Raw genomic sequence first — 12,352 nt, 5'->3', positions numbered from 1 at the left:
GATACACTGGATCAGAAATTGTTTAACCCCATCACCTACTGATAGAGACACCTATATTGCCTCTAGATTTGGGCGTATATAAATAAATTTGCCATGAACAGTCATGTACGAAGCTTTTCATTAACATGTTTTAATTTCTCTAGGGAAAGTACCTTGAAGAGGAATGGCTGAGCCAGTCATATGGCAAGTGTATGCTAAACATCATGAGAAACACCACCAGATTCTTTTCCAAAATGATCGATAACGTTTTACCATCCTCTCACATGTATGAACATTGCAGTTGTTCCACGTTCTCATTAACATTTAATATTGTCAGGTTTTTGGTTTTTCCAAATGAGGTAATTTATTAACCCAGCAAGGTCTGTTCTGTTATCAGCAGCTGCCATTTGTCTGGCGTTTCTGTACACATTTCTCTGTCCCTGGGTATCAGTTTGTGATCCCCATCTTGGTCCTTTTCCACTATTTTCAGCCCCTCCAGGACCTGGAGGATCTGGCAGACCACATTCTCTCTCGCTTGCTATCTCTGTCTCTGTCTCCCTCTCACCCTCTTTTCTTTTTAGTCCATTACAATACTTTATTGAAAACCAGTATACCATATGCCTGCAGTCCACATACAGACTGTTTTGTTCCACTGGTGTATATATCCATTCTTTAATTTTTTTAATTGTGGTAAAAATACATAAAACATAACATTTACCATCATGACCATTTTGAAGCATAGAGTGCAGTTGTTCTGAGTACGTTCACATTGTTGCGCAACCATCACAACCAGGCCACGCTCCTGACGACCTGGCTGAAGTGACTGGGCATGATGCCATTTCTCTGATCGGCCCCTTAGAACTTGGTCACAGAGCCAACTCTAGCACCGTACCCCAGAGGTCCAGGTGCCGTGGTGTGGAAACAGCTTTTATGGAAAACCAGTTCTTATTACAGGGAGCAAATTGTTTGTGTTTGGCCAGGTTGACCTTGTCCACCCACTCCAGGACCTGCAGCTTCCTGGATTTTTTAAGAAAGGCTGCCAGAACTCTGATGAACTCTTGCTGGTTTATATCCTTACAGTAATTCTAAACCTCGTGGGCTTTCTGAACTGCTCACTAGGGGAAAGTCTACCTTTTTTTTGTTTTGTTTTGTTTTGTTTTAGCCAGTAGAGTGGATACATGGTAGTATTTCATTGTGGTTTAAATTTGCATTTCCATGATGACGAATGATGCTAACCAGTTTTTCGTGTGCTTACTAGGCACTTGCATATCTTCTTTAATGAAGTATCTTCAAATCTTTAGTCCATATTTGGGAATTATTATCTTTTTATTGAATAGGAGTTCTATATATAGTCTGCATACAAGGCCTTTGTTATATATAAGCATTGAAAATAATTTCCCATAATCCATAGCTTTTTAATTTCATAACAGTATGTTTTGAAAAGTAGAAGTACTTAATTTTGATATTCAGTTTTTAAAGTTTTTACTTTATAATTTCTACTTTCTTTCATTCTAAGAAATCTTAACCCAAGATCACGGAGTTTTTCTCTTCTATGTCTTGGACTAAGGATTCTATAGGGTTCGAATCATATTTTCTAAGGGTTAAACCTATGTTGATTAATATTTTGTGTATTGTTTAAGAAAGAATGGGGTTTATTGTTTTTCCATATAAATATCCATTTGTTCCAGCAACAATTGTTGAAAAATACCTTTTCTCTATTCAAATTTTTTGTCCATTTGTCAAAATTGAATGGGCCACTTACAGATTCTACTCTGATCAGTTGATCTGTGTGACTGTATTTACACTATGCCATATTGTCTAATAACATTAGCATTTAAAATATCTATAATTTTGAAATTTAGCACTATAAATCTTCAACTTATTTCTCAAAACTGTCTTGTTTAGATCCTTTGCATTCCTTTCCAATTTTAAAATCAATTTGACAGTTTCTGGAATTTTCATTGGAATCACATTCAATCTAAGTCCATTGAGATTTGATACCTTAATAATTCCATGAGCAATGGTATATCTTCCCATTTATTTAGGTCTTCTTTAATTTATTCCAACAATACTGTGAGTTTTCACATATAGGTCTTGCACATATTTCATTAAATTTATCCCTAAGCATTTCACACTTTTGATGCTTTCATAAGTGGCTTTTAACTTCAATTTCCAATGACTTGTTGCTATATTTGATTGTTGCCATTGATTTTTGTATTTTGACTTTTTATCCAATGACCTTGCCGAACTCATTTACTTTTTTTTTTTTTTTTGGGGGGGGGTGCTGGGGATCGAACCCAGGGCCTTATGCTTGCAAGGCAAGCACTCTACCAACTGAGCTATCTCCCCAGCCCCCAAACTCATTTACTTTTACTAGTAGGCGTCTTTATAGTTTCCTTACGATTTCTAAGTGATCTTAAGATAACACATTTTACAACTTCCTTTCCCATCTTTATAATTTTATATGTATTTTGCCTTACTTCCTTGGCTAAAATTCCTATACAATGTTGAATGCAAAGAGAGTGGACTTTCTTGCCTTGTCTTGATTTTTAAGGGAATGCATTCTCTCTCTCCTGCTAGCTCAAAAAAAAAAAAAGGTATTATTTCCTTTCTGTGTGACAGGAAAACCTCTTGTCATCATCCGGTTTCCTCCCTATTTTGTTTATTTTATAAATTCTGAGCTCCAAATCTGTGAGACTGTGACTCAAAATATTTAAAAGGAACTCTCAAAAATATCCTTAGGGCTGGGGAGATAGCCTAGTTGGTAGAGTGCTTGCTTCGCAAGCACAAGGCCCTGGGTTCAATCCAATCCCCAGTACCGCAAAAAAAAAAAAAAAAAAAAAAAAAAAAAAATCCTTAACACTTAGATGATATACTGGTGGAAACCATTTATAATAGCAAAATAATAATAACATTTGGTAAAGGGAATTTTCAGTGAGCTTTCCATATTTGAGGATTAGTATTTACTTCAGACCAGCAGAAAATGTGAACCAGAACCCCAGTCACAGCCTCCCAATATGCTGTAAGAAGTCACCATTATCCAGACCCTGGTCCTTTCCAGACTGGCTGCCCTGGATGGCTTCTGATCTGAGAATGCTTTGGGGGATTTGCCAAGTTCCATTTTCTGGTCTCTTTCTGTCTGCCCAAGATACAAAAGACCATTTTCGCTTCCACATTGTCAGCTACAGGTTCTTTATGGGTACTGTAAAAAGTTAATATTTTCGTACAATTAAAAGAGAAAGAAGAGCACTGGGGGTTTAGCTCAATGGTAGAACACATGCTTAGCTTGTCCTGGGTTCAATCCCCAGAACAACAATGAGGACAAAAATGAAGGAGGAGAAGGAAGGAGGAGGGGAGGGGAGAGGTTGGGGGAGGGGAAAGGGAGGGGAGGAGAAGGAGAAGAAGGAGAAGGAGAAGGAGAAGGAAAAAGAGAAGGAAGAAGGAGAAGAACCCATGTACTACTCTGAACTTTTAGCAATTGTCATGGGAATGTCCTTAAGTACTGTTCTTTCCACCTTGATCATAGATTTAGGGCTCTTTCTACATAGCTGTTTGTCCATGTTGCCTGAGCCAGTCATGTTGCTGGTAAACATTTAGACCCTATCAGAATCCCCCTGCTTCTAGGAAGAGGTTTCATTTTTTTAAGACATTGTCATCAACAAATGTGAACAATACAGTGTTTTCCTCTCCACCTGCACCCGACCTGGATATCTGACCAGGATATTCAGAACATCCTACTGAACCCTTTCAAATTCATTCTTCTGTCCTAGCACTCTACCACTTAAAATCAGCAGACCTCAGAAAACTTTAGGCACTTTCCCACAGGATTAAGACCCTAGCTACAAGATGGTTTGACTTTCTACTTTCAGTCTAGGAATTTTTTAGTGAGCCAATGGTGCAGATATTTATAATACAAAATTAAAAAATTTATAAAATTTATGGTCTTAAAATTTATTGTGAAATATAGCATAGCATAAATAATATTATTTCCTCTTAAACTAATTTTTGTTTAATTAAGTGTAAAAAGTAGCATAAAAAGTAGTGTATGGGGCTGGGGTTGTAGCTCAGTGGAAGAGCACTTGCCTAGCATATGTGAGGCACTGGGTTGGAGTCTCAGCACCACATATAAATAAATAAAATAAAGGCCCATCGACAACTAAAAAATATTTTTAAAAAAGTAGTGTATGAAAATTTATATTTACAGTGTAGAGAATAAAAAGTAAAACAAACACTACGTAAGAAAGAAGAAACCAACTCTTCAAACCCTTCATAAGTAACAGAACTCAGTCTAATGATTAAAATGCAGCTAACAATAACAAAATCTTTAATGCTCTATAAGCATCATGTCCCTTCCATCCTTTCCATCCTTCTGATTGTGACTTCCCTTGTTTTATATATATATGTTTGATTCATTCTCAAATGTTCCAACCTTTTGAAGTTTGTTAGTCATGAGCAAAAGGCCCTTCCCTGCTGTGAATCCCAAAGCAATTCTAGGAAGAATTATGTATAGTTAGGGGAAGGCTGTGAACTGTGGGTGGTCTTAAAGAAGAAACTGATGTCTAGACTTGGTGTTCTGCTCCCTGGCCTCTGGCTGGTAGGTCCCCTCATTTCTTCCTATACACAGATCTCTAATGAGTGACAAAATACACATTTCAAAAATGGGAATGTGTGGTCTTTTGTACAGCAGTGTGTGCTGCCCAGTCCAAGAAAAAGAAATGACTGATCCCAGAAGCCCTGTGTGTTCCTCAGAAATTATATCCCTTCCCTCCCTTTCAGTGGTGCTATAGTTTGAATATGTCCCCCGAATTTTATGTGTTGGAAACTCAATCCCCAAATGCAAATGTTAATGATATTTGGAGGTGGGCCTTTTGGGAGGTGAGCCTTTTGAGAGGTGACTGGGTCATGAAGGCACTGCCCTCATAAGTAAATTAACTGACTTATGGATTAATGGGTTACTGAGGGACAGAAAACAAGCACTCTCTGACTTGGTTACTCTGTCTCACCAGGTGATACCCTCTGCCCTGTTTTGATGCAGAAAGAGACTCTCACCAAATGCTGAGTATATACTGGTGCCATGCTTTTGGACTTCCCAGCCTTCAGAACTGTGAGCTAAATAAACCTCTATTCTTTATAAATTATCCAGGCTGTGGAATTCAGTTACAGCAATAGAAAATGAAGTTAGACAAGTGGTAACCAATATTCTGAGTTTGGTATAATCATTTCCATATTTTTCTTCAGAGTTTTTACCACTTAAGTGCCAAACAGACATACTTCCAATGGTGTGCTGATAAATGTTTTACAACAGACTTGCACAGGAGGGAAGAAGCCATGACGTATAGTAATTACAGAGTTCTATGCTATAAATACTCCTACAGTGACCAATTTCAAGGGAACAATGTGACATCAACCAACTCACAATTTTGCAACGATTTAACTTTCAGTATTTGCATACTGACCCTAATACATCACTGTTAATAACTTCAGGGATTGAATCCAGAGGTGCTTAACCACTCAGCCACATCCCCAGCCATTTATTTTATTTTTTATTTTGTAGTTTGAGATAGGGTCTAGCTAAAGTTGCTGAGGCTGACCTCAAACTGGCAATCCTCCTGCCTCAGAGTCTTAGGACAGTGGGATTACAGGTGTGTAACACCATGCTAAAGCACATAAGATAAAAGCAATTTTTAAAACACTGTATTGTCAAAGGTTTATTAAAAATTTAGAGTATTTCAAATTTTAAAATCCTTCTTCAGTATGTTGGTTAATAAAGTTGCCTATAAGTAAAAGAGTCCTATTTGCTATTAATACCCATTTAATAATCTGGAGACAGGTTTTCTATATATGTCCCCCAAACTGAGAAGAGAATACTGCTAATGAATAGGTAATAAACATTTCTACAACCCAGATCATTTCCCATGCTTTGGTTTCAACAAAATTTAAAAAGGAATTAAATGACTTAAGAGATTATTAAAAATAATTTCTTATAAAAATATGCCACGGGCCTGGGGATATGGCTCAGTGGTAAAGCACTGCCTGGCAACCATGAGGACCTGGGTTCAATTCCCAGCACCACACACACACACACACACACACACACACACACACAGTGTATTATGTAATTCATTAAAAGTTAAATAATTGATGGCATTGGTTTAATAAAACTTCTCTTTAACTTATATATATGAATATGTTTTCTCAATTCTTATATCTATGAAAATGAAAAATAAGAATAGAACTAATTTCATTGTCTTGATTTGTTATTATGTACTATCCATCCAATGAAAAGTAAACTAGACCGGTCCCAGAGTCTCTGCAAGTCTTACATCTCTCACAGCTTCTTTCTCAGCCTAGCCCAGGCTCACCATGGTGGACGACTTCCTTGGCCCTGGAAACTAGTGGACAGCAAGAATTTTGATGACTACATGAAGTCACTTGGTGTGGGCTTTGCTACCAGGCAAGTGGCCAGCATGACCAAGCCTACCACAATCATCGAAAAGAATGGGGACACCATCATCCTAAAAACACAGAGCACCTTTAAGAACACGGAGATCAGCTTTCAGCTGGGGGTGGAGTTTGATGAGACTACAGCAGATGACAGGAAGGTCAAGTCCACTGTGACGCTGGATGGAGGAAAACTTGTCCATGTGCAGAAGTGGGACGGGCAGGAGACTTACACTTGTGCGGGAGCTAAGTGATGGGAAACTCATCTTGACACTCACCCATGGCAGTGCAGTGTGCCCTTGCACTTACGAGAAGGAGGCATGACCTGCCAGCGCTCTCACTGACTGCTCCTCTGCCAGCTGGCTACCCCTGGACTCAGCACCACATTGCCTCATTTTTTTCCTCTGGCATTTTGAATACATCTACTTTGGGGAATTCTTTTGAGGTCAAGTGGCATCAGCCTGAATCCAGTTCCAGTTCCCATTGTGAAAAAAATAAATAAATAAATAAACTAACTTGAAAAACAAATCATAATTTTAACCATAATCAAAGTAAATGCATTAACACCAAGGCTCATGCTACACCAAGTTTGAATGAAATTAAAATTTTTAAATTGAAATTCATATACATAAATTTATTCAGAGAATATGGTAATCCATAAACTATTTTCAAGATTTAAAATATACATGTTACCTGGTAAATGTGAAGATATGCATACTTTATGGCCCAGCAATTCTACTTTGGGTAGAAGGTACGCCAGAAAACATGTAAAAGAATGCTTAAAAGAACATTGTTTGTAATAGCCCCAAACTAGAATTGTCTCAAATATCCCTCAAGAGATTTGACAAATAGTATAGTCATATAATAGAATGTTATACAACAAGGAAAATAAATAGAGTTACAAAAATAAAAGTATAAAACATTGGGATGAAATTCCATAAGATAATAAAACAGGAGCAAAGGATTCAAGAAAAATTTAACTATGAATATGCACATGCACAGAGAAAGACCATGTCAGAACACAGTGAAAAGATGACCTTCCGTGGTCAAGAAGAGGGGCCCAGGAAGAAACTAAACTGCTGGTACTTTGCTCACAGATTTCTAGACTCCAAAACAGTGACAAAACAAATGTTAATTGTTTAAGGAAAAAACAAACCTGTATAATTTTTATTTCTACAAAACAAAATGCCCCAAACTAAGTAATACAAAATAAACATAGCATTTATTTTGCTTATGTGGCAGTGCTCAGTAGAGACATCTTATCTCTGCTCCACTTTGTGTTCATTGGAACAGCCTAAAGACCGAGATATGAAATTATCTGAAGGCTCACTTGCTCACATGATGGCAGATGATGCAGACTTACTGGCTAGGAAGTAGTACCTCATTGTGGTTTTGATTTGCATTTACTTGAGTGCTAATGACTTTGAGCACATTTTCATATGCTTATGCCCTTTGCATATTTTTCTTGAAGAAATGTCCATTCCTATCCTTTGCTTTTGTCTGCTAATTGTCTTTTTATTATTGAGTTATAAGTATTTGTTACATATTTTAGATAAAAGGATATATGATTTACAAATATTTTCTCCCATTCTGTGCATTCTCTTTTCACTTTCTTGGTGACATTTGAACACGGAATTTTTTAATTTTGAAATAGTCTAGTTTATCTATTTTCTTTTTCTTTTTTTGTATTTTTTAACTTTTAATTTTTTATTTTTTATAGACTGCATTTGATTCATTGTACACAAATGGGGTACATCATTTCGTTTCTATGGTTGTACACAATGTAGATTCATACCATTCGTGTAATCATACATGTACATAGGGTAATGATGTCTGTCTCATTCCACCATTTTTCATACCCCTTCCCTCTCATATCCTTCTACATAATCTAAAGTTCCTCCATTCTTCTCTCACCCCCACCCCAACCCCCGCCCCCATTATATATCATCATCCACTAATCAGGGAAAACATTCGGTCTTTGGTTTTTTGGGGATTGGCCTATTTCACTTAGCATGATATTCTCCAATTCCATCTATTTATCTGCAAATGCCATATTATTCTTCTTTATGGCTGAATAATATTCCACTGTGTATATATACCACCGTCTCTTTATCCATTCATCTGTTGAAGGGCATCTAAGTTAGTTCTACAAGCTAACTATTGTGAATTGAGCTGCTATAAACATTGATGTGGCTGTGTTACTATAGTATGCTAATTTTAAGTCCTTTGGGTATAAGCCAAGGAGAGGGTCCATTCCAAGTTTTCTGAGGATTCTCCACCCTGCTTTCCAGAGTGGCTGCACCAATTTGCAACTCCACCAGCAATGTATGAGTGTGCCTTTTCCCCTGCATCCATGCCAACATTCTATTTTATTTTTCATTTATCACTGTGCTTTTGGTGTCAGATCTAAGAACACTTTGCCTAGCCTAAGGTTATAAAGCTGTATCACTGTAGTTTCTTCTAAAAATCTCATACATTTATCTCTTATATTTAGGTCAATGATTCACGTTGAGCTAATTTTTGTGCATGATATAAGAAAGGAGTTCAACTGTATTCTTTTGCATGTGAATATCCAGTTGTCCCAGTACCATTCAATCACCTTGATTATCAAAATCAATTGCTCAGACATGAAAGAGTTTATTTCTGGACTTTTTTTCTTCTCTTTCCACATTTAAAACAATTTTTTATTGGTGCTTTATGCTTGTACCTAATGATGGGATTTGTTGTTACATATTCAAAAAGGAACACGATATAACAATATAATTTGGCCACTATCACTCCCCAATACTTCCCCTCTCCCTCCCCTCTGACCACCCCCTGGTCTCTTGCCTCTACTGATATCCTTTTGACTTTCATGAGATCCCCATCTCCCACCTTTCTTTTCCTTTTTCCGCTCTAGCTTCCACATATGAGAGAAAACATACAACCCTTGAACTTCTGAGTTTGGCTTATTTTGTTTAAGATAATGGTCTCTGGTTCCATTCATTTTCCTGAAAATGACATAATTTCATTTTTCTTTATGGCTGAATAAAACTCCATTGTATGTGTATACCATATTTTCTTTATCTATTCATCTGTTGATGGACACCTAGGCTGGTTCCATAGTTTGGCTATTGTGAATTATACTGCTATAAACACGGGTATGCATGTATCACTGTAGTGTGATGACTTTAATTCTTTAGGATACTCAGGAGTGGTACAGCTGGGTCATACAATGGTTCCATGCCGAGTCTTCTGTGGAACCTCCTTACTAATTTCCACAGTGGTTGTACTCATTTACAATCCCACCAACAGTTTAAGAGTTCCTTTTTCTCCGCATCCTCTCCAGCATTTATTATTATTTGTATTCTTTTTTTTTTTTTTTTTTTTTTTTTTTTTTGCGGTACTGGGGATCAAACTCAGGGCCTTGTGCTTACGAGGCAAGCACTCTACCAGCTGAGCTATCTCCCCTGCCCTATTATTTGTATTCTTGATGACTGTTATTCTGACTGGTGTGAGATGAAATCTCAGTGTAGTTTTGATTGGCATTTCCCTAATTGCTAATGACGTTGAACATTTTTTCATATATTTGTTGACCACTTGTACTTCTTCTTTTGAGAAGTGTCTGTTTAGTTCATTTGCCCATTAATTAATAGGGTTATTTGTTTTTCTTGGTGTTCAGTTTTTAATATATTCTAAATATTAATCCTCTGTCAGAGAGTAGCTAGCAAAATTTTTCTCCTATTTCGTGGGTTCCCTTTTTGCCTTCTTAATTGTTTTCTTTGGTGCAGAAGGTTTTTCAATTTGATGTCATCCCATTTATTAACTCTTGATGTTATTTCCTGAGCTTTAGGGGTCCAATTGAGAAAGCTGTTGCCTGTGCCTATATGCTGCAGTGTTGATCCTACATTTTCTTCTAGAAGTTGCATAGTTTCTGATTAATTCCTAGGTCTTTGATCTTTTTTGAGTTGACTTTTGTGCAGGGGAGAGATAAGGATCTAGATTCTTCTATATATGAATAAACAGTTTTCCCAGCGCCATTTATTAAAAAGGCTGTCTTTTCTCCAATATGTATTTTTGGCAACTTTGTCAAGGATCAGATAACTGGAGATGTGTGGGGTTTGTCTCTGTGTCTTCTCTTCTGTACTGCTGGTCTATGTGTCTCTTTTCATGACAGTACCATGCAGTTTTTGTTACTATAGCTCTGTAGTATAATTTTTTAAAAAATATCTTTTTAGTTGTAGATGGACAGAATACCTTCATTTATTTTATGTGGTGCTAAGGATTGAACCCAGTGCCTCCCACATTCAAGGCAAGTGCTCTACCACAGAGCTGCAGCCCCAGCCCCTCTGTAGTATAATTTGAAGTCAGGTACTGTGATACTTCCAGCATTGCTTTTTTGGTTTAGAATTGCTTTGGCTATTCTGGATCTTTTATTCTTCCAAATGAATTTTAGGACTGTTTTGTCTAATTCTGTAAAGAATGCCATTGGTATTTTCATGGGGATTGGTAGTATGGCCATTTTAACAATATTAATTCTGCCTAGCCATGAACATGGGAGGTCCTTTTCAATTTCTTTCAGCGTTCTATAGTTTTCATTGTAGAGGTCTTGCACCTACTTAGATTTATTCCTAGGTGGTTTCCTAGGCAGCATATAGATAGCTGCCTTCTTGTGTGTTCACATGGTCTTTCTTCACTGTGTGTGTGTTTATGGAGAGACAGAGAGGAGATCAGGAGAAAGAGGGAGATAAGAGTTCTTTTAACTCTTCTTTTTCTGATAAAGACACTAATTCCATTGAGGGGGCTCAATCCTCATGACCTCATCTAATCTTAATTACCTTTATAAAGACCTCACCAACAAACCTGGCTGGATATAAAATTCTTGATTTTATTTCAGCATTTTGAATTGCCATCTTTCTTAGCCTATTTTCTGTTGATAATAACATAATACCACACATTGGTAAGTCACAAAGAAAGGGGGTTTAGTTTGGCTCATGCTTCTAGTTAAAGCTCTAGGAGCTGTGTTAATTGGCTTTCTATTACTGTAACAAATACCTGTATTTGTCAACCTATAAGGAGGAAAGGTTTATTTTGGCTCAGTTTTGAATTTCATTACATGGTCAGTTGGTTGGTTGCTTTTTTGGACCTGTGACAAGGCAGCACATCATGGTTGGAACATGTGATGGAAGAAGTCGCTCACCTCTTGGTGGTCAGGAAGCAGAGAAGAGAAGGGGGTGGAGTTCTGCTGTCTTCTTCAAGGGCACACCCCAATGATCTAACTTCCTTCCACTAGGCCCTATCTCTTAAAGTTTCCACCACCTCTCAGTAACACCACAGGGTGGGGACAAAGCCTTCAACACATGGGCCTGTGGCAGACATTCAAGGTCCAAACTATAGCAGGCCACATCCAGTAATGGCCTTCTTACTGGTAGAGTTCTGAGGCAGCACAGGGAATCCGCGGTGAGAAACAGGGAGTACATGTGTATGTACCTCCTTTAGCCCATCTCCTTCCTAATAAGTCACTATGGGGGACTACACCCTGATGACTTTATTTAATCCTAATCGCCCAGAGGGCCCACCCATAAATCCCATACTTGGTTTGGACTTCCACCCTCTTTATTTTTTGGTACTGGGGATTGTACTCAGGGGCACTTAACCACTGAGCCAAAACCCCAGTCGTTTTTTGTATTTTATTTGGAGACGGGGTCTCACTGAGTTGCTGAGCACCTTGCTAAACTGCTGAGGCTGGCTTTGAATTCATGATCCTCCTGCCTCAGCCTCCTGAGCCACTGGGATTACAGGCCTGTGCCACTGTGCCTGGCTGATTTTCACCCTCTTAATACCTTGAAATGGGGTGAGTTTTGGAGGGGTCAAATCACATTTAAACCACAGTACTATACCACTGCTTCCAGTCTTCATTGTTTCTGATGAGTCAGCTGTGACTCTTACTGGG

General features: G+C 37.8%; 2 pseudogenes; one reads left to right on the top strand and one right to left on the bottom strand.

Moving 5' to 3' along the window:
- Window positions 1-296: 296 nt before the first annotated feature.
- LOC124961388 (40S ribosomal protein S19-like) lies at window positions 297-3,557 on the bottom strand (annotated as a pseudogene).
- Window positions 3,558-6,342: 2,785 nt separating this feature from the next.
- Window positions 6,343-6,759, top strand: LOC124962176 (fatty acid-binding protein, heart-like; annotated as a pseudogene).
- Window positions 6,760-12,352: the final 5,593 nt, after the last annotated feature.

This window comes from Sciurus carolinensis, chromosome 12, assembly GCF_902686445.1.
Source record: "Sciurus carolinensis chromosome 12, mSciCar1.2, whole genome shotgun sequence".
Lineage (NCBI taxonomy): Eukaryota > Metazoa > Chordata > Mammalia > Rodentia > Sciuridae > Sciurus > Sciurus carolinensis.
This window is presented reverse-complemented; position numbering and strand designations above follow the sequence as displayed.